Here is a 24,354-nt window from a genome sequence, read left to right as displayed (position 1 = left end):
TCCAGATGTTGCAAAACTACAACTCCCAGTATGCCAAAACTGTCCAGGCATGCTGGGAGTTGTAGTTCTGCAACATCTGAAGGGCCAGATGTTACAGAACTACAAATCCCAGCATGCCTGGACAGTAAGGGCATGCTGATGATGTGTAGTTTTGCAACATCTGGAAGGGCACAGTGGTCTCCAAACTGTGGACCTCCAGATGTTGCAAAACTGCAACTCCCAGCATGCCCAGATGCCAAGGGCTGTCTGGGCATGCTATGAGTTGTAGTGTAAGGGGACCAGATGGAGCAGTCCAGATCGCTTTACGGCGGTCTGGACTGCTGCAAAGGTCCCGCAATGCCGCCGAAGATCCACCGACGCTGTCTCCGCCGCCGGGATCCGGGTCTTCAGGGACGAGGTAAGTGCTGGGGCCGGGCCCCAGCACTCCCACGTCCCCTGCCGCGTCCTCCGGTCTTCCTCCTGTTCTCTCCGGACTTCCAGGGGCAGGGCAGGGCGGGAGGAAGTAACCGCCCCCCCTGCGATTGGTCGGTTAGTTCGAACCGAGGAATTGCAGGGGATAGGAGGAGGTGGCAGTCTTGCCACCTCACTCCTATACTTCAGCATGGTCCTGGCTGTCTGTGACAACCGGGATCATGCAAAATTACCGGGTGGTCGGGTCCCAGAGACCCGATCAGCCCGGTAATGCCGCAGATCGCAGGGGCGATTTCCCCTCGGGATTTGCGACGATCGCTGACATGGGGGGCCGACATGGCCCCCCTCGGCGTTTGCCCTGGATGCCTGCTGAAGCTTTTCAGCAGGCATCCACTTCTGATCTCTGCCCGGCGCACGGCAGGGATCGGAAAAAGCCAGGACATCCGGGGACATCCTGGGTCCTTAAAGCCCAGGGTGCCGGGACTTCCCCGGACATCCTGGGTCCTTAAGGGGTTAAATGCTTAAAGGAGTACTCTGGTGGAAAACTTTTTTTTTTTTTTTTAAATCAACTGGTGCCAGAAAGTTAAACAGATTTGTAAATTACTTCTATTAAAAAATCTCAATCCGGGGGCGTGTCCTGCAGTGCATGGCGGCGGTCGCATAAACCTTGTGCTCCGCTGCAGCCCAGGCCTAACAGCGGCTACACAGCATTGATCCTGAGCATATCGCTACAGCAATTGTGCCCACCGGTACCTGAACTATCGGGGCACCTGATGATGACCCGGAGGCGAGGGAAAAAGAGCCCACTGAAGCTCACGGCGTTCTTTCCTGCTGCAGAGGCCTCACAAGATGGCGCGGCTCAGTGCGGGTCAGCGTCTCCGGCTACTGGAAGTGCCTCACCAGCGTCTTCATCCTCTCCGACGGGCTGCGCCCTGGAGGCTTCTCCTTCAACTCCTCCAATTCTCCTGGCAGGCTGGTCACCTTCGGTGCAGCAGGACCCGCAGGTACCGTTTTCCCCGATCTCCTCCAAGCCACTGGGAGCGGGGACACTGCATACTAGAGGCCCGGGAGGCCCTGATGGGAGCTCTCCGTCGGCGCCCCTAACTGAACTTATTATGAGGGGGCTTCTTGCTGAGTTACACACCTCCATTCAGGGCGACATTAAGGCAGCCGTGTCCAATATTCAGCATGAGATCTCCTCTCTTGGACACCGCACATCGCACATTGAGAACAAGATGGCGGAACTCACCTCTTCTCATAATGAAGTGGTGGACTTAGCTAATGGCCTGGAGGATGAGGTTGCCGCTCTTCAACTTAAGATAGCTGATATGGAGGACAGGTCTCGCCGAAACAATCTAAGGGTGAGAGGGGTGCCGGAGTCTGTGAAAACGGAGGACCTCAACACCTTCCTAACGGATTATTTTGCAGTGTTGTTGCCTCAGGCTTCCACCCTAGATTTGCTCATGGACAGAGTCCACAGGCTTCCTAAGCCCAAAACCCTACCTGCTACTACACCGAGGGATGTGATTCTGCGCCTTCACTTTTACCATATTAAGGAGCAATTAATGTTGGTGGCGCGCTCCTCACCCTCCCTACCAGAGGAATATTCGGGACTCCAACTTTTCACGGATCTTTCTGCTGCCACTCTAGCCAGGAGACGTGAGTTCAGTGCAGGGACTAAAGCTCTCAGAGAAAAAGGGATCCCTTATAAATGGGGATTCCCTGTGAAATTGATTATCACCAATAAGGGGTCCAAACATGTGGTCTCTTCCCCGGAGACCCTTCTGCAACTGTGTGCGGAATGGAACTTGCCTGTTGATCTAACTGCTCAGAGGTCCCTGGACATACCACAGGCTGCTAAGATAGCTGAAGAATGGAAGGTTGTCTCCCACCGCAAGAAGAAAATCAAGACGTGAACTGTTCCTCTGCCTTTGGACAGGCCTGTCCGACTTGTCTCACGGGCTTATGACTGGGGTATCCCTCCCCACCCTTTGGGTTACTTATCCTCTTAGTGCTCTGGATACTTTTCCTGAATGCTGAAACATTCGGCCTAACTGCAGTCGAATGTACTTTCCTACCCCCATTGAGACCTACCACATGGTCTTTACTACTGCTTGCTCAATTTATTTGTTCTTTGTTGTTCGTTCTGTTTACTTGTTTTCTGTCCTGTTGGTCCTCCATCACTCACTTTCTCTAATAATGGATATGAGAGGCTCCTTTCGCGAGCTGCTAAGTGTAGTTGTATCATCTTCAACGGGAGTACCTACTCCCTGTCAGTTTACTGTGCTAATGGTTCTGCTTTGCGTTGATGTATACTTTAATTATGGTTATTAAGGTTGTGTCTATGAATGTGCGGGGTCTTAACTCTCCGTATAAAAGGTCTCTGGTGTGGAAGGAGGCTAGACGGCTGGAGGCCGATGTCCTCTGTATACAAGAATCCCATTTATTAGCCCTAGATGCCCATAGACTCCAAAATAAGAGATATCCACATATCTTTCAAGCGCATGCTGTTCACAAAAAGGGAGGAGTGGCGATTGCGTTTAAGAACACCCTGACGGTTACTGTCCAGCACTCTGTGATAGACGATAGAGGTCGTTTTATAATTATTGTGTGCTTGCTAAACAATGTTCAATATACCTTAGGCTCCTTATATGCGCCTAATGCGAAACAGTGTACCTTCCTCAGGGCATTCTTGCGCAAATTGGAGTCCTTGAGAAAGGGACACTGCCTACTGCTAGGAGATTTTAATATGACCATGTGGCCTAGTGTAGATTCTACTTCGCCCAGTTTGAAAAAAGAACCCACAGGTTTCTTCACTAGTGTGTCCCAAAATGACCTATATGATGTTTGGCGTATATCCCACCCCACGGAAAGGGACTTCACCTTCTTTTCTCATGTACATAAGATATACACCAGAATAGATTACGCCCTTACCTCCCACTCTCTCCTATCATTGGTTTCAGAGGCCCGAATTATGCCCATAGAATGGTCGGACCATTCCCCCATAAGTGTAACCATTAAAGAATCGCATAGCGCTCGCCCGACCTATCCTTGGAGACTTAACCCACTAATACTCCATAATCCTGAATACTCTGAAGCGACCAAGTTGGCGGTTGATGCCTACTTCCGCATTAATGATACTGGCGATGTCACAGACCCCATGCTTTGGTGTGCGTTTAAGGCTACAATTAGGGGCCACTTTATTAGCCAAACTGCCTATGACAGGAAGCTCCGCCAGACCAAAACACTAGAACTCCAACAGCGCCTTGCGGAATTACATAGGCGTAATAAGATCTCGTACTCTCCATCACTAGTAGGAGAAATTTCTCAGGTTGGTGCTACCCTACACTCCCTCTCCTTACATAGCTATGAGATAGCACTGAGAAGGCTTAAAATGACATGGTATTGGCAGGGTAATAGATCTGGCTCTATACTGGCTAAACAACTTAAAAAACGTCAGGAAAAGGGGAGAATCCCCTTCCTTACTAAATCTGATGGTTCTATAGTCACTGACCCTCAAAGTATAGCCAATTGTTTTGCAGATTTTTATAGTAAATTGTACAATCTTCAACATGACATTGCTACCCCACAGCCTGATGAAGCAGTTATCTCTTCTTTTCTGTCCTCTATGTCCCTCCCCTCTCTGTCTGCGGACCAAGCATCTGATCTTTGCTCTCCCTTCTCCACAGAAGAAATTCTTGAATGTGTGCGTTCCCTCAAACCCTCGAAGTCACCTGGCCCTGATGGTATTACAAATGAATTTTATAAGCGATTTGGCCCCTCTGTAGCTCCTTTTTTGACCAGAGCCTTTAACCGTATTAAGGAGAACGGTGTGCCCCCTAAGGAGATGTTGGATGCTCTGGTCATTACCATACCTAAACCTGGTAAGCCATTGGACTCTACCCTAAATTACAGACCAATCTCTCTCCTAAATAGTGATATTAAATTGTATGCTCTGGCTCTTGCTGCCAGGTTAAATAGGGTTCTGCCGGACCTAATTCACAGGGACCAGGTTGGCTTCGTTAAGGGTCGTCAAACGGTGGATGGTACGAGACGCTTTCTCGACATCATCACAAAAGCGCATTCTGATCGGACGCCTTCTCTCTTGCTATCCCTTGATGCGGAGAAGGCGTTCGATCGAGTGCACTGGGGATATTTGCGGAGTGTGCTGCGTAAGTTTGGTTTTCCCCTCTCTTTGGAATCCGCCATTATGGCACTATATACGCTCCCATCTGCTAGAATCTACACGATGGGTACCCTCTCTAATAGTTTCTCACTTAGCAATGGGACCAGACAGGGGTGCCCACTATCCCCCCTTATATTTACCTTAGTTATGGAGCCGCTTGCTCAATCCATCAGGGACTCCCCAAACATTGCGGGCATTCAAATAGGTAAAGTAGACCACAGGATTGGCTTGTTCGCCGACGATGTTATCATTAGTCTCTCCAACCCCCTGAGCTCTTTAGGTCCAGTTATGGATATTATTGATGCCTTTAGTCGAGTTAGCTTTTATAAGATTAACCCCACAAAGTCGTGTATCTTACCATTGCAGATACCCACTGAGCAACAGCGAGTACTACAAGCTAAATATCCCTTCCAATGGGTCACTGACCAAATTCCTTACCTAGGCATAGTCCTTACTGCGTTACCTGATAAAACAATTGTTTCTAATTTTGCTGTTATGAGGTCCCTGCTTACTAAAGAAATTGATCACTTCTCCAAGCTCCCTGTCTCTTGGGCGGGACGTGTTGCCACTGCTAAGATGATGCTGCTCCCTAAAATTTTATATTTTTTTAGATGCCTGCCGATGATAGTGCCCGCCTCCTTCATCTCACAACTACAGAGAATGCTCTTACGATTTATTTGGGATGGTAAGCATCCTAGGGTTAGTGCGAATATACTGTATCGCCCTGTACATGAGGGGGGTATGGGGGTGCCGAACCTTAAAATGTACTATCACGCTGTTCTACTCGATCAGCTTAAAAAATGGTGGTGGCAGGACGCTCCCCCCCTGTGGGTAGATATTGAAGCTGCTGTCCTCAATGTCTCTAATTTTAATAACTTTCTTTGGGCATTGCGCTTTAATCCTACCTTTGCTCCCTCTTCTCCTTTCTCTACTATTGCGGCTGCTATCAGGTTGTGGAGTAAGGTGGCGCGAATTAAAAGTCTTTGTCCACCTAGAGTGAAGGATATCCCTTTAGCCGCTATAGGAGACTATATTCTAGATATAGATTTTAAGCCCTGGATAGAGGCGGGCATCCTCACGGTGGCATTGATTAGCGATGCTGATGGGTTAATGCCTTTCACTGATATTCTACGCATATTTTCTATATCGCAGAAAGACTTTTACAAATATTTGAGGCTTAGACATTTTTTGAGATCCCTCACTTGGGATAGCTCTCGGCCTCGTACTGCGTATGAACGTCATTTTCTGTGTAGGGACTCCTCTACTAGGGGTATCTCCCTTGCTTATGTAGCTTTGACTGAGGAAGAGGGGGAAGTGGACAGTACGTTTAAGTCCAGATGGGAGGAGGACCTGGCACGCAGATTCACGGCTGAGCAGTGGAGCTTTGTCTTTGACTTGCACAAAAAATATTCTAAATGTGTTAATCATTTCGAAGCTTCTAGGAAGCTCCTATACCGATGGTACTACACGCCGGTTCGTCTGGCTAAAATATACCCTACCACCTCCCCAGTATGTTGGCGATGTAACCGAGAAAGTGGTACCTTACTACACGTGTGGTGGACTTGCCCGTTAATTGCACCTCTTTGGGCCGAAATTAAGAAGTTATTGGACAACCTAGTGGAGTGCCCCTTCCCATGGGGCCCAGAGAGTGCACTACTATTTCTGTCCCTAGAACAAGTTCCCCCGCATTATATGATCGTTTTATATCATATTCTGACAGTTGTGAGGGTTCACATTGCTCGGAGGTGGAAGTCGACTGAGGTGCCGGGTCTTCCTGCCATTCTGGCGGAGGTGCATAGTAACCTCGTGGTGGAGGGATTGATAGCGAGGAGGTGTGGGGCTTCTAATAGCCGTATAGCTACTCTGTCCCAGTGGACGGACAGATGTTCGACCTCAATTAGGGTCGTGGATTAGCCAATCGTATATGCACGATGTATCTCACTCTGATTTGTGTATTATGATATGTGTATTATGATTATGACTGTTTTGGTGGTCTCTCATTCTTTGTTTTATACATCATACATTGAGGACCTTGTTGTTGTTCTTGTTATATGAAAATTTATAAATAAAGTTTTAAAAAAAAAAAAAAAAAATCTCAATCCTTCCAGTACTTATTAGCGGCTGTACGCTTTCTTTTTGGATTTCTTTTCTGTCACAACCACAGTGCTCTCTGCTGACACCTCTGTCCATGTCAGAAACTGTCCAAAGCAGGAGAAAACTCCCATAGCAAATTTAAACCAGGCTGAGAAAAGTTAGGCAGGCACTATTGCTGGGCTGCTAGGGGTTCAATGGGATAGAGGTAATCTGCTGTGGGATATGTGAAAAATGACTGACCGGAGTGCAGATCCGAAACATAAAGCACATGCGATGCTAAGAAGAAACAGAATATCGCACTCACCCGGTAAATAAAACATCCTCTTTATTCGGTATCTTCTAAAACATTTCCAATTGGGGGTAGAGAGATGCGGTCAGCAAAAGCCGACTTACCGGCCGAGGCGAGGCAGCGCTCCTTTTGCGGTTCTACCAGTTTTCTCAAGCCTGCTGCACGTCACACCTGTGCATCTATTTACCTGGCGCAGGTGCTGACGTCATGGTCAGAAGAATGAAGGTGAGAGGAGAAGGAAGAAAGGAGGGAGGGGGAAAGAAGGAAGAGGGAGAGGGAGGGACTAGGAAAGGAGAAGGAGGGGGGAGGGGGGGGGGAATTTAGCACGGACAGGATAAGGAGAAGACTGAAAAGAAGAAAATAAAAGCATAAGACAAATGCAATGAAAGGTAGATATGCAACATATATAAGCTTAATTTGACCAGGAATGCATTAAGTTAATTTCTTTCGTTAAGGCCCAAGTTCCCTAGGGCTTGGGTTTTTGCGATCCATTTTGCTTTGCATCTGCGGAGGGCATTAACTCTGTCGTGTCCGGAGGTGACTCGTTCCAGGCCGATACATTTTAGAGCATTTTTATCTCCTTTATGCATTGTTTTCATATGTTCGATCCTTCTGTTGGCAACTTTTCCGGTGACAATCGATCTTAGGTGCTCTCCAAATCTTGTAAAAAACGCATCTGGTGGTTGAGCCGATATATTATTGGCCACCATTGCAGAAAAGAGTGCACTGCATACTTTGATCTGCAACAAATAAATTGTTTGATATGTACTTCACATCCTCCTATTTAAAAAAAGCTTGTTTTCTTGTTGTGGTAATAGGGACAGGTCCCACATGGGAAATTTCCTATTGGTTGTTCGCTCTGTAACCAATTTTTATTTTTTACTTCAGAGGAGAATGCACTTCTAACCAATTCATTTTTAATTGTTTTACTTCAATAATAGGTTTGTTCTTCGCTTCTGGTCCTATACTTGTATCATCAGCCACATTTAGTGTTGCTCGCGAATATTCACAATGTAAATTTTATTCGCAAATATTGCATATTTGCGAATATTCACGAATATAGCACTATATATTGCCAATTACGAATATTCGTTTTTTTTTTTTCACAGTACACATCACAGTGATCATCCCTCTCTGCTTCCAGCTTGTGTGGTGTAACGAAGGCTCTAATACTACTGTGTTAGACTGGCGTACGAATTTTCGCATATGTGAATTTTCGCTTATGCAAATTTCCGCATATGGTAATTTTCGCATATGGTGATTTTCGTTTATGCTAATTTTCGCATATGTGAAAATAAAACGCAAATATTACGAATATGCAAATTTTGCGAATATATATGACGAATATTAATCCATATATAAGTGAAATATCACAAATTCGAATATGGCCTATGCCGCTCAACACTAGCCACATTGTCCCAGTATTTGTGGATGGTTTTTTTATTGGGCTATAGTTGAACGTGAAGACAAAATGGTCATTTTTCTTTTCGGTATTTTTTTTTTTTTAGTTTTTCTTAACAGATCTTGTCTTTAGATTTTTCGAACTCTTTCTAGGCTTTTCGTTAACAAGTTTTCAGGATAGCCTATTAGGGATAATTGATTGAGTAGTTCTTTTTCTTTTTCTTCGAACAACTCTTCACTATTATAAATTTTCCGTAAGCGAAGTAGCTAGCCATATGGTATGACTTTTTTTACATGGTCGGGGTGATAACTTCCATAGTGTAATAACATATTGCTTGAAGTTGGTTTTTTATAGCTTTTTGTCAGGACTCCCTCTACCGTTTTCTCTAATTCCAAATCAAGAAATTCTATTTTCATAGTACTGAATTTGGAAATGAAGGCCATATTTACTTTATTTTCTGTGTTCAAGAATGTAACAAAATTATCAAACTCCATCTCTGATCCCCTCCAGGCTATAAAAATATTATCCACATATCTAGCATATGTGGGATATTTTTGACATAAGGATTTGTTTTATGGAAAAGTAGATCCATTTCAACTGTAGCCAGAAAGGTGTTGGCGAAACTGCATGCTACCTGTGTGCCCATCGCGGTCCCGGAGTATTGAGCATACTAGTCCTTGTCGAACATAAAGCAATTGTTGCTCAAAACTAGATCCAGAGCTTCACATACAAAATCCACATACTTCTCAGATTTTCCTGCTATTGTCGAAAATCTTTTAACCACTTCTATCCCCAATGTCTGTGGTATTCTAGTGTAGAGACTTTCTACATCTATTGTTGCAAAAGCTGTCTCTAGGGCCCAGATATGGCTTTCTATTAGATTAAAAAAAGAATGAGTATCTTTTAAATATGACGGTATTTTGGCGAGAAGGGGGCAGAGCAGCCAGTCTAAATACTGGGACAGCGGCTCGGTAATGCTCCCTATACCGGCTATGATAGGCCTTCCTGGGGGTGAAGACAGGGATTTATGAGTTTTTGGTAGGAAATACCACTGTGGTGGTCTTGGAAATGGAGGGAGTAATTTCTCAGCACGTTTTATGGAAATCATCCCTGCAGTGACATATTTTCTGAAAAAACTGGTAAGTTTATTTTAGATTTTTGTGGTAGGATTGCTTTTTAGTGGAATGTAAACTTTGGTGTCTTTAAGTTGGCGTTCGGCTTCTTGTTTATAGTATGCAGCTGTCATAATGACAGCATTGCTGCTTTTGTCCGCCTTTTTTATGACCAAGGCCCTCATTTACTATTGTAAACCCGATTTGTTTTGTCGGGTTTTTTTGGCGCATCTTTGTCTGTGACATGTCGCAGACATCGTGTGCCAGTCTGCGACAGGATGTGACATTTTTTCCCGACGGACCCGATGTGGATTCTCCCAAACCCGAAAAAGGGGTGTAACCCGACATTTCTGAGCTTTACCACGTATTTATAAAGGTTTCCAAGCCGAATTTGTTGAATTGTTGTGGATTTTTTCCCGACAACTCAGAGGAGTTGGAAACCAAAACCCACGTGCCACAAACAGCACCCCAACAATCCCCCCTGAACCCTTCACCCCCCCCTGTCCTGAGCGGGGGGGGGGGGGAGGGTGGAGTGATGCAGACAGGATGAGGCACAGTAATGTGTGTGTGGAGGTGGGGGGGTTGATGCAGGCATGATAAGGGCACAGTAATGGGGGGGCTGGGGGGGGATGATCAGGCTGTTATTATGTACAACATTGTATTAAAAGACTGTATAATCCATCACCTAATGTTCACACCCCATTGACTGATTCTATGAATTCTATAAACCCTCATATTTAAGGAAGCTAAGGACATATCAAAAAATGTATAAAGGTGTTTGATCAGAATGCCCTAAACCATTTAATGATATTAAATTCTTTATTGGCAAATGATGAAAATGTCAGACTATGGATTTCAACAGTGTATAACTCAAAATACATCAAAAACTTGATAACTATGTAATTGCCTGCATGTAGGATGCATATTTTTACATATAAATTTCATGCACAATGCTGTTTCTTGGTTGACATTACAATACACATTCTCTTCAATATACTACATATAGCTCCTAAGCTAAAATGTGTTGCTAATTTTATTTATTTTTATTTATTTTTGGTAATACACATCTTTTGACATGTGATAGCAATCCTTGTTTAGAGACTCTGCTGCACGCAATATGATGTAATCTATGCCCTTTATAAGTGTTACGATCGAACTTAAAAAATTCATATTGTAAGTCCTACTAAGAAATCATTCTTCTAGAAGCATACTCCTTTAAAGTCCCCTGAGGAAGAAAACAATCCTCCTAATATACAATGGAATTGGTATGATCAACAACTAAGAAACATTCCATGATATGATCTATTGATTTTCTAATGATACAGATATAGTTATTCTCCTTGGTACGCCCCACAGGTCAGTTAATAGAGTGTGTTGTATGGCCACTAGAGCTAAAACGAATTAGGTCTGGGCTGCATGAAAGTTTTCTGCTTAAACTACAAAAGAGACCTTGTTACAAGGATTCTTATGATGTTAAACTCACCGATATTCATTTAGTCAGACATAAAATGAACATGACTGATGATGCAGTGCTTTATTTATTGCAGTGTATCTCTCTGGAATTATTTTTTCAGTTGCATTATTTAGGAGGAGTAAAAAAAATAGAGATTACAGAAGTTGCAATCTCAATATGCATGGGGTCTTGTGTCAAATAGAAAAAAGTCAGTATATGAGGTAGTGCAAGGATGTATGTATAGATATGTAATGTATGTTATTTGTTAAGTTAGTAAATGAGTAGACAGTGGGGATGAGCTAATCGAACTTGATGAATCAGAATTTGTTACAAATTTAAGGAAAAATTTGATTTGCTATGAATGCGAATATCGCCGCTATTCAGTTGCGCAAATCGCTTCATTAAACTCGATTTAATGCTGTCCAAGCTCCAGGGCATCTGAAATGGCAGATTCACATGTGAGGACATTGGGCAAGGAATCCTGGGAAGGCGTGAACAAGGGTTGGCGGGATGACCCGGAATCATATGCAGCATGCAGCCTATCAGCAGCCAGCCACCCCTGTGATGTCGTAGCCCTATATAATTGGCAGTCATATTGTGGTCAGTCAAATCAGTGTTCTATTACAGAGAGGGACAGACAGCAGTGTGTGTTGCACAGAAAAGCATTTTTACAGCAGCTATTCACCTCCAAGTCACATCAGCTTTCTATTGCAGAGAGGGACAGAGAGCAGTGTGTTGCACAGAAAAGCTTTTTTATAGCAGCGATTCACCTTAAGCCCAAATCCAGCCTAGAAGCACTGATTGTGAAGGGAGTGAGATTGAGAGAGAGTGTGCAATTTTGGGTATAGTACACAGCGACTGTAGCCAGCCAGTTGTGGTGAGCAGAGCATTAAAAGCATATTGTCCTCTATTAAGTGTAACCTGTGCGTATATCTAAGTGATCCTGTTAAAGTCTAGATACTGTGAAAGGCCAGGCAAAAGTACACCCCTGCTGGTGTTGTAGACAAATACTACTTTAACCCCTTAAGGACACATGACGTTCTCATACGTCTCCATTTCCGAGTCCTTAAGGACACATGACGTATGAGAACGTCATGTGTTTTACCGGCCCCCCGCAACCATCTGGAGCGGAGCCGGTGCCCGATGCCTGCTGAAATCGTTCAGCAGGCATCGGGGCATATCGCCCAGGGGGGTCATTATGACCCCCCATGTCGGCGATGGCCGCAGATCGCTGGACAATTCAGTCCAGCGATCTGCGGCGGATTCCGGGTCAATCGGGTCTCCAGTGACCCGGTGACCCGGAATTATTGGCTGATCGGGGCCGTCAGAGACGGCCCCGAACAGCCAGAGCCAGCAGGGGTGAGGTGGCACTGGTGCCACCTCACGATCGCCCTGATTCGTCGACCGGATTACCGGCCGACCAATCAGGGCGCCTGCTGCGAGTGTCACTCCCGCAACCGCTCCGCCCCTCTTCTGGAGGACGTGAGCGGGTGCGGGATGTGCACCCCGGGTGCTGGGGACCCCGATCCCCGGCACCCCTGTTGGGATCGGGGCCCCAGGAGCAGCGGCGGCGGCGGAGACGACGAGGGACTTGTAGTTTTGCAACAGCTGGAGGCACATTCTTTCTATGGAAAAGTGTACCTTCAGCTGTTGTGTAACTACAACTCCCAGCTTGCACAATCAGCTAAAGTGCATGCTGGGAGTTGTAGTGGTGCATCTGGTGGTTGTATAACTACAACTCCCAGCATGCCCGTTGGCTGTCGGTGACTGCTGAGAGTTGTAGTTTTGCAACAGCTGAAGGCACACTGAGTTAAGTAGCAAACCAGTGTGTCTCCAGCTGTTGCATAACTACAATCCCCAGCATCCCCAGCCAAAGTAGTATGCCTCCAGCTGTTGCATAACTACAACACCCAGCATGCCCTTCCGCTGTCCGTACATGCTGGGGGTTGTAGCTTTTGCAACAGCTGAAGGCACACTGGTTGCAAAACACTGAGTTTGTTACCAAACTCGGTGTTTCACAACCAGTGTGCCTCCAGCTGTTGCAAAACTACAACTCCCAGCATGCACTGATAGACCATACATGCTGGGAGTTGTAGTTTTGCAACAGCTGGATGCCCCCCCCCCAATGTGAACGTACAGGGTACACTCACATGGGCGGAGGATTACAGTAAGTATCCGGCTGCAAGTTTGAGGTGCGGCAAAATTTCTGCCGCAGCTCAAACTGCCAGCGAGAAACTACTGTGAACCCCCCGCCCGTGTGACTGTACCCTAAAAACACTACACTACACTAACACACAATGAAATAAAAAGTATTAAACACTACATATACACATACCCCTACACAGCCCCCCTCCCCTCCCCAATAAAAATGAAAAACGTCTGGTACGCCACTGTTTTCAAAACGGAGCCTCCAGCGGTTGCAAAACTACAACTCCCAGCATGCACTGATAGACCGTACATGCTGGGAGTTGTAGTTTTGCAACAGCTGGATTTCCCCCCCCCCCCAATGTGAACGTACAGGGTACACTCACATGGGCGGAGGATTACAGTAAGTATCCGGCTGCAAGTTTGAGCTGCGTCAAATTTTCTGCCGTAGCTCAAACTGCCAGCGAGAAACTACTGTGAACCCCCGCCCGTGCGACTGTACCCTAAAAACACTACACTACACTAACACAAAATAAAATAAAAAGTAAAAAACACTACATATACACATACCCCTATACAACCCCCCTCCCCAATAAAAATGAAAAACGTCTGGTACGCCACTGTTTCCAAAACGGAGCCTCCAGCTGTTGCAAAACAACTACTCCCAGTATTGCCAGATAGCCGTTGACTGTCCAGGCATGCTGGGAGTTTTACAACAGCTGGAGGCACCCTGTTTGGGAATCACTGGCGTAGAATACCCCTATGTGCATCCCTATGCAAGTCCCTAATTTAGGCCTCAAATGCGCATGGCGCTCTCACTTTGGAGCCCTGTCGTATTTCAAGGCAACAGTTTAGGGCCACATATGGGGTATGGCCGTACTCGGGAGAAATTGCCTAACAAATTTTGGGGGGTATTTTCTGCTATTACCCTTTTAAAAAATGTAAATTTTTTGGGAAAACAAGCATTTTAGGTAAAAAAAATATATATTTTTTTACATATGCAAAAGTCGTGAAACACCTGTAGGGTATTAAGGTTCAAATTACCCCTTGTTACGTTCCCCGAGGGGTCTAGTTTCCAAAATGGTATGCCATGTGTTTTTATTTTGCTGTCCTGGCACCATAGGGGCTTCCTAAATGCGGCATGCCCCCAGAGCAAAATTCGCTTTCAAAAAGCCAAATGTGACTCCTCCTCTTCTGAGACCTGTAGTGCGCCAGCAAAGCACTTTTCACCCCCATATGGGGTGTTTTCTGAATCGGGAGAAATTGGGCTTCAAATTTTGGGGGGTATTTTCTGCTATTACCCTTTTTAAAATGTTAAAAATTTTGGGAAACCAAGTATTTTAGGTAAAAAAAATATATATTTTTTTACATATGCAAAAGTCGTGAAACACCTGTAGGGTATCAAGGTTCACGTTACCCCTTGTTACGTTCCCCGAGGGGTCTAGTTTCCAAAATGGTATGCTATGTGTTTTTTTTTTTTTGCTGTTCTGGCACCATAGGGGCTTCCTAAATGCGGCATGCCCCCAGAGCAAAATTTGCTTTCAAAAAGCCAAATGTGACTCCTTCTCTTCTGAGACCTGTAGTGCACCAGCAGAGCACTTTTCACCCCCATGCGAGGTGTTTTCTGTATCAGGAGAAATTGGGCTTCAAATTTTGGGGGGTATTTTCTGCTATTACCCTTTTTAAAAATGTAAAATTTTTGGGAAACCAAGCATTTTAGGTAAAAAAAATATATATTTTTTTTACATATGCAAAAGTCGTGAATCACCTGTAGGGTATTAAGGTTCACTTTACCCCTTGTTACGTTCCCTGAGGGGTCTAGTTTCCAAAATGGTATGCCATGTGTTTTTTTTTATCTGTCCTGGCACCATAGGGGCTTCCTAAATGCGACATGCCCCCCAAAAACCATTTGTCGCTCCTTCCCTTCTGAGCCCTCTACTGCGCCCGCCGAACAATTAACATAGACATATGAGGTATGTGCTTACTCGAGAGAAATTGGGTTTCAAATAAAAGTAAAAATTTTCTACTTTTTACCCCTTGCAAAAATTGAAAAATTGGGTCTACAAGAACATGCGAGCGTAAAAAATGAAGATTTTGAATTTTCTCCTTCACTTTGCTGCTATTCCTGTGAAACACCTAAAGGGTTAATACACTTACTGAATGTTTTTTTGAATACTTTAGGGGGTTTAGTTTTTATAATGGGGTCTTTTATGGGGTATTTCTAATATGAAGACCCTTCAAATCCACTTCAAAACTGAACTGGTCCCTGAAAAATAGTGAATTTGAAAATTTTGTGAAAAATTTCAAAATTGCTGCTGAACTTTGAAGCCCTATGGTGTCTTCCAAAAGTGAAAACTCATAAATTTTATGATGCAAACATAAAGTAGACATATTGTATATGTGAACCCAAAAAAATATATTTTGAATATCCATTTTCCTTACAAGCAGAGAGCTTCAAAGTTAGAAAAATGCAAAATTTTCATTTTTTTCATCAAATTTGGGGATTTTTCACCAAGAAAGGATGCAAGTTACCATAAAATTTTACCACTAAGTTAAAGTAGAATATGTCACGAAAAAGCAATCTCAGAATCAGAATGATAACTAAAAGCATTCCAGAGTTATTAATGTTTAAAGTGACAGTGGTCAGAATTGCAAAAAACGCTCCGGTCCTTAAGGTATAAAATGGCCTGGTCATTAAGGGGTTAAGCATACTGGAGCGCATTGTCCTCCCCTCATAAGTGTATACCACGTATGTACATCTAAGTGGTGTACCATTTTGTTCCTGTTAAAGTCTTAAGGGCCTAGATACTGTGAAAGGCCAGCCAAAAGTACACACCTGCTGGTGTTGTAGACAAATACTGTTTTAAAGGGGTATTCCAGGATTTTACTTTTATTTGACTATGTTACAGGGGCTATAAAGTTAGTGTAGTTCATAATATAGTGTCTGTACCTGTGTGTGATGGTGAACCCCCCCCCCCCCCCCCCCCAATATTTATTTTTAACAGCATACAAAATGACTGTTGTCTCAGATTTTTCCCGGGTTGCTATGCGGCCGAGACTTGACTCACTCAGCTGATGACAGGGAGCCTGTCTGCTTCAATGGGTGGAGCGATCGCTTGGTGGGAGAGAGATGAACTGCAACTAATGCAACAGCTGTAGGCACCCTGATTGAAAACCACAGGTTTTTTGAATGGATGCTGCTCATTTATGTTTCATTGGGTGTGGTGGCTGATGTGTGGGAGGGATAGAAATGGAATTATGGGATTTGTAGTAAAAAAAAGAAAACTAAAACAGGAAATACCAATTAACAACAAGCTAGTCACAATATTATGGTACTCTCACAACATAGCCGTTTAGTCCCAAAACAAGCGCAGATCCTTCCTAAGCATGTCTATTGCTGTTTGCCAGGTACGTACTAGAATCCCCTCATAACCCCTTTAAGCGTACTGGAGTGCATTGTCCTCCTCTCATAAGTGCATACCAAATATGTACATCTGGTGTACAAGTGGTGTACCATTTTGTTTGTTAAAGTCTTAAGGGCATGGATACTATGAAAGGAAAGCCAAAAGTACACACCTGCTGGTGTTGTAGACAAATAATGTTTTAAGCATAGTGGAGCGTATTGTACTCCACTCATATACGCACTAAGTATGTCAGGCAGGGAAGTGCCAGGACGTGCACAGACAAGTGGTAGAGGCCTAAATTCCTTAGGTAGAGGTCACAGCAGACTAGGGGCGAGTGGCAGCAGGAGTCACAGCCAGAGGCCTGAGCTCCCGGTACAAGCTAGGGATCGTGTATCGACCAGCAACCTATCTGCCGTCATCGATTGGTTAACATAGTCATCCAATTCATCACAAGTGACATCTGACACCCCCAGTCAACAGTTGGTGGGTTCATCAGACACAACCCTTAGTTGGCATGGCCCAGGAGCAGTCCCTGTCCTTCCACTGCCTCTGTCCTATGCTGTTCCCTCCCTCACAGAAGTATCTTATGCTGTGGGTTCAGCTCCACTATTTAGTGAGGACGATATGCTAGAGGACAGTCAGCAGCTACAGCCCAGCCAAGAAGTAGAGGAGACATCCGCCGCTTCCTCCACTAGGCGGGCAAGTAGTGATGAGGAGAGTGGCATGAGAGGTGGTGTTGCGAGCGTTCAGGCTGCTGAAGCAGACACTGCTGAGGAACTTGAGGAGGACATCTGTGACGTGCAGACACAACTCGATGATGAAGCCAATCACACTTGGGAGCTGGGTGCCGAAAGGGCTTCATCGTCATCAGGAGAAGAGGGTTGTCCGTGAGGCCGCAGCTGAGCCAGCAGGGTGGTAGCATGGTTGGCAGTTGGCAGTAGCAGTCCTGGACAATTTTGCGGAACAGAAGGTGGGCCGGTCCTTGAGCCTGTCGGTGTGTACCAAAGTGCACGGCAGTGTGGAGCTGTAACTACAGTCAGGGATAATACATGTCCTTTACGGACTACTGGGTAAATGTGGTTCCTGGAGAGCCACAACAAAAACTTGAACAGGTCACGCCGCTTCCGCCTCCATGCTCTCAGGCCATTGGTCCTGTGACAGTGTGCGATTCCGCCTCCTCATCCTCCACCATGTCCTCAGCCTTCACTGCACGGACAAGTCTCAGTGCCCCTCCAGCATACCATGTGTGCAGGGCACGGCGTTGTCACGCTGTTCTTCACAGGGTCTGCCTTGGCGAACGGAGTCACACAGGGGAGCTAAAAGTAATTCATCAAGAAATTGAATCATGGCTTACTTCACGAAAACTGGAAATGGGAACCATGGTGACAGACAATGGGAAGAACATCTTGTCAGCACTGCGACAAGGAAGCCTGAGACATGCGCCCTGCATTGCACACGTGTTCAATCTGGTTGTAAAGTGGTTCCTGAAGTGTTCCCCCCATTTGCAAGACATCCTAACAATGGGGAGGAAAGTTTGCATGCAGTTCAACCACTCGTACACTGCAAAGCACACCCTCCTTGAGCTGCAGCGCCAGAATGGTATCCCCCAACATAGTCTGATTTGCAATATTTCCACACGTTGGAATTCCACCTTCTATATGTTGGGCTGATTTCTTGATGATCCAATCGGATAGGGGGACTCCCTTGTAATTGTAATGTCAACCAGTGGCAGCTCATATGTGACACCTGACATTTGCTCAGGCCCTTTGAGAAAGCTATATTAATAGTCCGTCGCCAGGATAACAGGATGAACAACGTCATCCCACTGCTTCATTTACTACAACAAGTGTTGGAAACAATGGCGCCTACATCTCACGGCCAGGAGGATGAGGAGGGAGAGGGGCACAGTGGAGCACAGTTTAGTTTCACAAGATGGGCATTTTTTTTTGTCATCTGACAGGAGAGGAGGAGCAGGAGAAGCCAGAGGAGGTAGAGGTTTATGAGCAAGACAAGGCAGAGGACCCAGACACACCGTTGCATTATGCAGTGGAGATGGATTTTTTGATGATCTAAGTGGATATGGGTACTCCCCTTTGTAACTTGTCAACCAGTGGCAGCTCATACGTAACACCTGCCGTTTGCTCAGGCCCTTTTAGAAAGCCACATTATTAGTCAGTCGCCAGGATTATGGGATGAACAACGTCATTCCAATGCTTCATTTACTACAACATGTGATGGAAAAGATGGCTGGTCAGGGCAATGGTGACATGGCGCCTACATCTCACGGCCACATGAGCCCTGTGGGTGCTGAACTTGAGGAGGAGGAGGGAGAGGGGCACTGTGGAGCACAGTTTAGGTTTCATGAGATGGGCAGTTTTTCTAGTTATCTGAAAGGAGAGGAGGAGCAGGAGGAGTAGGAGCAGCTAGAGGAGCAAGAGGGTTATGAGGAAGGCAGGGAGTCCCTGTGAGTCACTTGCACAAATTGCACGATGAAGGCTCACTTGCTTGCTTGTCACCATTCAGCAGCGGAATGACTTCTGGCTCTCCAGCTTATTGGACCGTGGCTACCGGCACAAAATGGGGGCCTTTTTAACACCCACTGAGAGGGAGGACAAACTGACCTACTTCAGAGACATCCTACGTAGTCAGTTTGCCCGATGCCTACAACATCCATCCTCTCGCAGGTCTGACTCGGGGGGCCCTCCGCTCTCACCTTCTACTGCCATGGCTGCTGGGGGGGGGGGGGGGGTTGGCAGGAGCAGTATCAGCTCCAGCAGCAGCAGCCTGAGTCTACAGTTGCTGATGAGTAGCTTTCTTCACCCGTATGGTGAAGCAACTCATCAGCAGCAGGTAGATCTGGAGCAGGACCTGAATCAGCAGGTGGTGGCATACCTTGACATAACCATGACAACACACCTTGAAGATCTGCTGGAATTGTGGGCAGCCAAAATTGATTTGTGCCGGCAACTAGCAGAGTTTGCCCTGGAAAGCTGTCCTGCCCAGCCAGTAGTGTGCCATCAGAGCTGGTGTTTAGTGCATCGGGGGCCATAGTAACCCCAAGGAGAACTCGTCTGTCCAAGAAAGATGTGGAGACACTGACCTTTGAATCAGGCATGTATCAGCTAGGATTTCCACCCACCAATGCCTGATGCATCAGAGTAGATTGACTATGGTGTCACACCAACACTTCACAAATATGGAGCCACACCAACACTTCACAAATATGGATAGTGCAAAACATATTTAAGGTGCTGCTCCCCAGTTACAGACATTCCTCGGCATCAGACCACATTTAAAGGGGTATTCCAGGAATTTTTTTCATTTGACTATGCTACAGGGGCTGTAAAGTTAGTTTAGTTCATAATATATCTCTGTACCTTTTCATGTCTGTACCTGTGTGTGACAGTTTTCTCACAATGCTTATGTGATTTTCACCCCAATATTTTTAACAGCATACCAAATGACTGTTGTCTCAGGTTTTTCCCGGGTTACAATGCGTCCGAGACCTGACTCACTAGTCAGCTGAAGACAGGGAGCCTGTCTGTTTCAATGGGTGGAGGGATAGCTTAGTGAGTGAGAACAAATTGCAACTAATGACACTGTTGTAGGCACCCTGATTGAAAACCACAGGTCTTTTGAATGGATGCAGATCATTTATGTTTCAATGGGTGGGGTGGCTGATGTGTGGGAGGGAGGAAAATGGAATTGTGGGAATTGTAGTCAAAAAAAGAAAAGTCAAACAAGAAATACCAGCCACATTATTATGGTCATCTCACAACATAACAATTTAGCCCCAAGACAAGCACAAATCCTTCCTATTTATGTCCATTACTGTCTGCCAGGTATGTACTAAAATCACCTGGCTGTGTCATTCAGCCACTATATGGTCTTCTCATGCTGCCGTCAACTCCAGGCTGTGTCATTCAGCCACTGTATGGTCTGCTCTTGCTGCCCCACCTTCACGCTGTGCCACTATATGGTCTCCTCATGCTGCCGCCAACTCCAGGCTGTGTCATTCAGTCACTATATGGTCTCCTCCTGCTGCCACAAATTCCAGGCTGTGTCATTCAGCCACTATATGGTCTCCTCATGCTGCCGCCAACTCCAGGCTGTGTAATTCAGCCACTATATGGTCTGCTCTTGCTGCCGCCAACTCCAGGCTGTGTCATTCAGCCACTATATGGTCTCCTCATGCTGCAACAAACTTCAGGCTGTGTCATTCAGCCACTATATGGTCTCCTCGTGCTGCCGTCAACTCCAGGCTGTGTCAGCCAGCCACTGTATGGTCTGCTCTTGCGGCCCCCACCTCCACGCTGTGTCATTCAGCCACTATATGGTCTTCTCATGCTGCCGCCACCTCAACATTGTGTCATTCAGCCACTATATGGTCTCCTTATACTGATGCCACCTCCAGGCACTGTCATTGTGCCGCTCTGCGACAGTGATTCTAATAGAGACGCCTTTAATCTGCATACACCCATGCATGTTACAGCAAGGCAAAGTGTTTTACACCCCTATTGAGGTAGAAATAGCCATTTTTAATGCAGATTAGCCACAAATTAATTCTGACCAAAAATTTGGCAAATTAACCGAATCAATTTTTTTTAAATTCGCTCATCTCTAGTAGACAGTATAAGATGGTGACTGGGGGTGGGGTTTATAAGACTACAAGGAAATCTGAATTTAGACCAGTAATGCTGTGTTCTTGCTACTGGAGCTGTAGCAGATCCTGAAGCACAGAGTTAAGCAAGAGTGCAGTGGGTCCTCAATCTGTTTTCCATCTTATAGATAAAAACTTCTACATTCAGAAGTTTAAGACTTATATTTTGTCCATTAGAATAGGCTGTTACAGACTTTTATGCAATACTCCAAAACCCTTGAATAGTGACTATATGTATAAGATTATTGCAACTCTTAAATCATATTATATAGTTTAATGTGTCTAAGAATTAGACAGCATTAGTAAATCTGTCTCTAAAAGTTTTACAAAGGTGAAGAAAAGCCTAGCTACACCTCTGCTTTCTCAATGCAGAAGAGATAATGGAAATGGTATGTTCCATTAGCCCAAAAATCAGTCTTATATTGGCAATTCTGCTATATCAAGTTTTAGGATAACCATCCCATTACATTGAAGATACTGTACTGTAAAAATGGCCAATACATCTTTACTACCTGTTGGATGAATGTTTGTTTGGCCAACATTTATCCTTCCTGACCTCCATATACACATGAACATTTGTCATGTTTTTTCTATGAGACAGGTACCACAACTCCTGCTGTCAATGAGTACTGCAACAAAGTTTAAACCCTATTTTTCACAGATCCATTCAGCTGAAATCAGCTATAAAAGGTCTTTTATAACACATATAGGGTAACCTACTCATATTAGAGGCCAAGGCTTAGCTAAGAAATTGAAAGATACCCTTACTGGATAGCACAAGATGTGTACAAACATTTCATGTTTTCATTTTTTCCCTTAGATATTTCATCATAACAAGATTAGGATCCCTTATTGGAATAGCACATGGAAATAAAACAATGATGTCCACATTCACCCGTGGTCAGAAATAGAGACTCTATGTTTCAAGGGGCAAACCCCTTTAATAATGAAAGGGTAAGCTGCAGACGGATAGTTTTGGTACCAGAAAAATAGAGTTTAGTAGTAAGAATCAAACATGCCTGACTCCTGTTGTTGGAAAATCTGGAGGCCACCATATACTTTAGACAGTCAGTTGAATTTGCCAAAGTTGGTCTTCTTTAGTCTATGGGTTATAGGTACCTTAAAGAGGTAGCCAACCCACATACATCTTATCCCATATCCAAAGTTAAGAATGTTGGGTTTCTGCGGCCAGAGAAGTGACGTCACCGACACCCCATCGTGACTTCACACCATGCCTCCTCCATTCATGTCTATTGGAGGGGGCGTAATGGCCATCATGCCAGTGGCGGGACTCCCCAGCAGCAGGATTCCTGCGACCAGACATCTTATCACCTATCCTATGGATAGGGGATAACATGTCTGTGAGCGGAGAACCCCTTTAAGAGTATGCCCTTATGACCTAGCTTTATTTGCTGGAGAGCCTTTGAAGAATGGTCTTAGACTGTAGTGGTTAACAGTAGTCCACATTTTTCTAATAAAGAAGTCTTGATATTTGCAGACAGAGAGTGGCCCAATAGGCTTAATGGCTTCAAAACACACATAGTACTAAACAATTGTAACAAAAATAACTTTGAAGAAGGACAAAGAAGATCTGAAAAAGTTGGAACTCTTTTTTGTTAATTGGCCTGCACTGAATATAGTGAAAAGACAGTTTAAATGACTTGCAGATTAAAACCAGTTTTGTGTTTGTAGTATTCCATCTTTTGGTAAAGGTCTACTAAGAAGACAATTAGACGAAAAAAATACATTTACCTAATGAACAGCAAATGTTTAGCTAGAGGTGATAGCTTTTACTGACTGCTAAAATATGTTAACTAATGTTCATCTTTTGATCCTTGTTCTGACAGACATGAAGAAACAGTTAACATTTTTGCTAAATCGATGGTCCCTCCAATACCTTTTAAAACACAGGAACTTATCATTAAATGTGACTTATAATTACAGAGCACGTAACTTTTGGTTACCTTGTAAAGCTGAATTTAAGATCATAACATGTATCCTACAGTATTTCACAGGGTTGTAAATTCCTTGAAAGAAGGCTAATTAGGGTGGAAATGCTATAAAGCTTTGTGAATATATGGTGACTGCAGCAAAACTGTAGACGAAAATCAGCAATAAACATTAACTTTTCCCATCCTGAGTCTATCACTAATTTCTATATTTTTCTATACTACAAAATTCTTCATCAGATCTCTGAATATGAATGGATTCCGAGAGCTACTTTTAGTTAGAATCTGCCAAGTAAAGTTAGTCTGTTCCACCAATGTTAAGTGAATTGTTGGTAAAAGCTCATTTATGAGAGCACAAAGGCCAAATGTCTCTTTAGTATTTTATATGGCTGCACTAAATTTATGCTTTAATGTACAGGCCCTGTTAGATTCAGTGTGTAAAGATACATTCTCCTCCAGAAGCATTGCTATATATGAAGTCCAACAGAAAACACCACGATCCACATGGGATATACTGTAAATCTTTGTAGAATATCAATGGTAAGATAAGGAGTATAAAAATCTATATTTAACTCTATGGAAGCTCAATTATCGCTCCATTGAAAACAGAGCATGTAGCGGGAGGAGATTTATCAAAACCTGTGTAGAGGGAGAGAGGTGCTTCTTTCATTTTTTTAAAGGCCTCTGAAGAGGAAAGAAGCAATCTGACTGGTTGCTATGGGCAACTGCACCACTCTTCCTATACACAGGAATTGTTAAATCCTCCTCTATGTCCCTACAAGGGAAAGGACATACAAACATTTGACTAAAATATCATATTGTGAAATAACTATTGTTGAAATTTACTAATGTATTAGTTCAGAACTATTTCTCATAGTTTCCGTCTAATGTCCCTAAAGCCCTAACATGGCTGTATAAGAATTGTAAGGCTATCAATGTGAAAAAGCTACATACAAGCTGATGGAATTTCCATTTCTGTCTAAAACTTTAAACTTCCACAGCCTTTGAGAATTAATATTCCCAGGTAAAATTTACTAACCACATCTGCAACTGAGGAAGGGTGGTACAACACCCGAAACGCGTCTTGCTTTTGATGTAGCCTGTAAATTTTATATATTTTTTTGTTTTGTTTATTCAATAAACAAGTTTTATTGTTACTTAGAGGATTTCCCTCACTTTTATTTGTTCCTCTGGAGATAGCGCCTAGCGGGGCTAGTTTTTTCCTACCCCATCTCTCTACTAACATAGG

This window comes from Hyla sarda, chromosome 7 (assembly GCF_029499605.1).
Source record: "Hyla sarda isolate aHylSar1 chromosome 7, aHylSar1.hap1, whole genome shotgun sequence".
Classification (NCBI taxonomy): Eukaryota; Metazoa; Chordata; class Amphibia; order Anura; family Hylidae; genus Hyla; species Hyla sarda.
Note: the sequence above shows the minus strand (reverse complement) of the source record.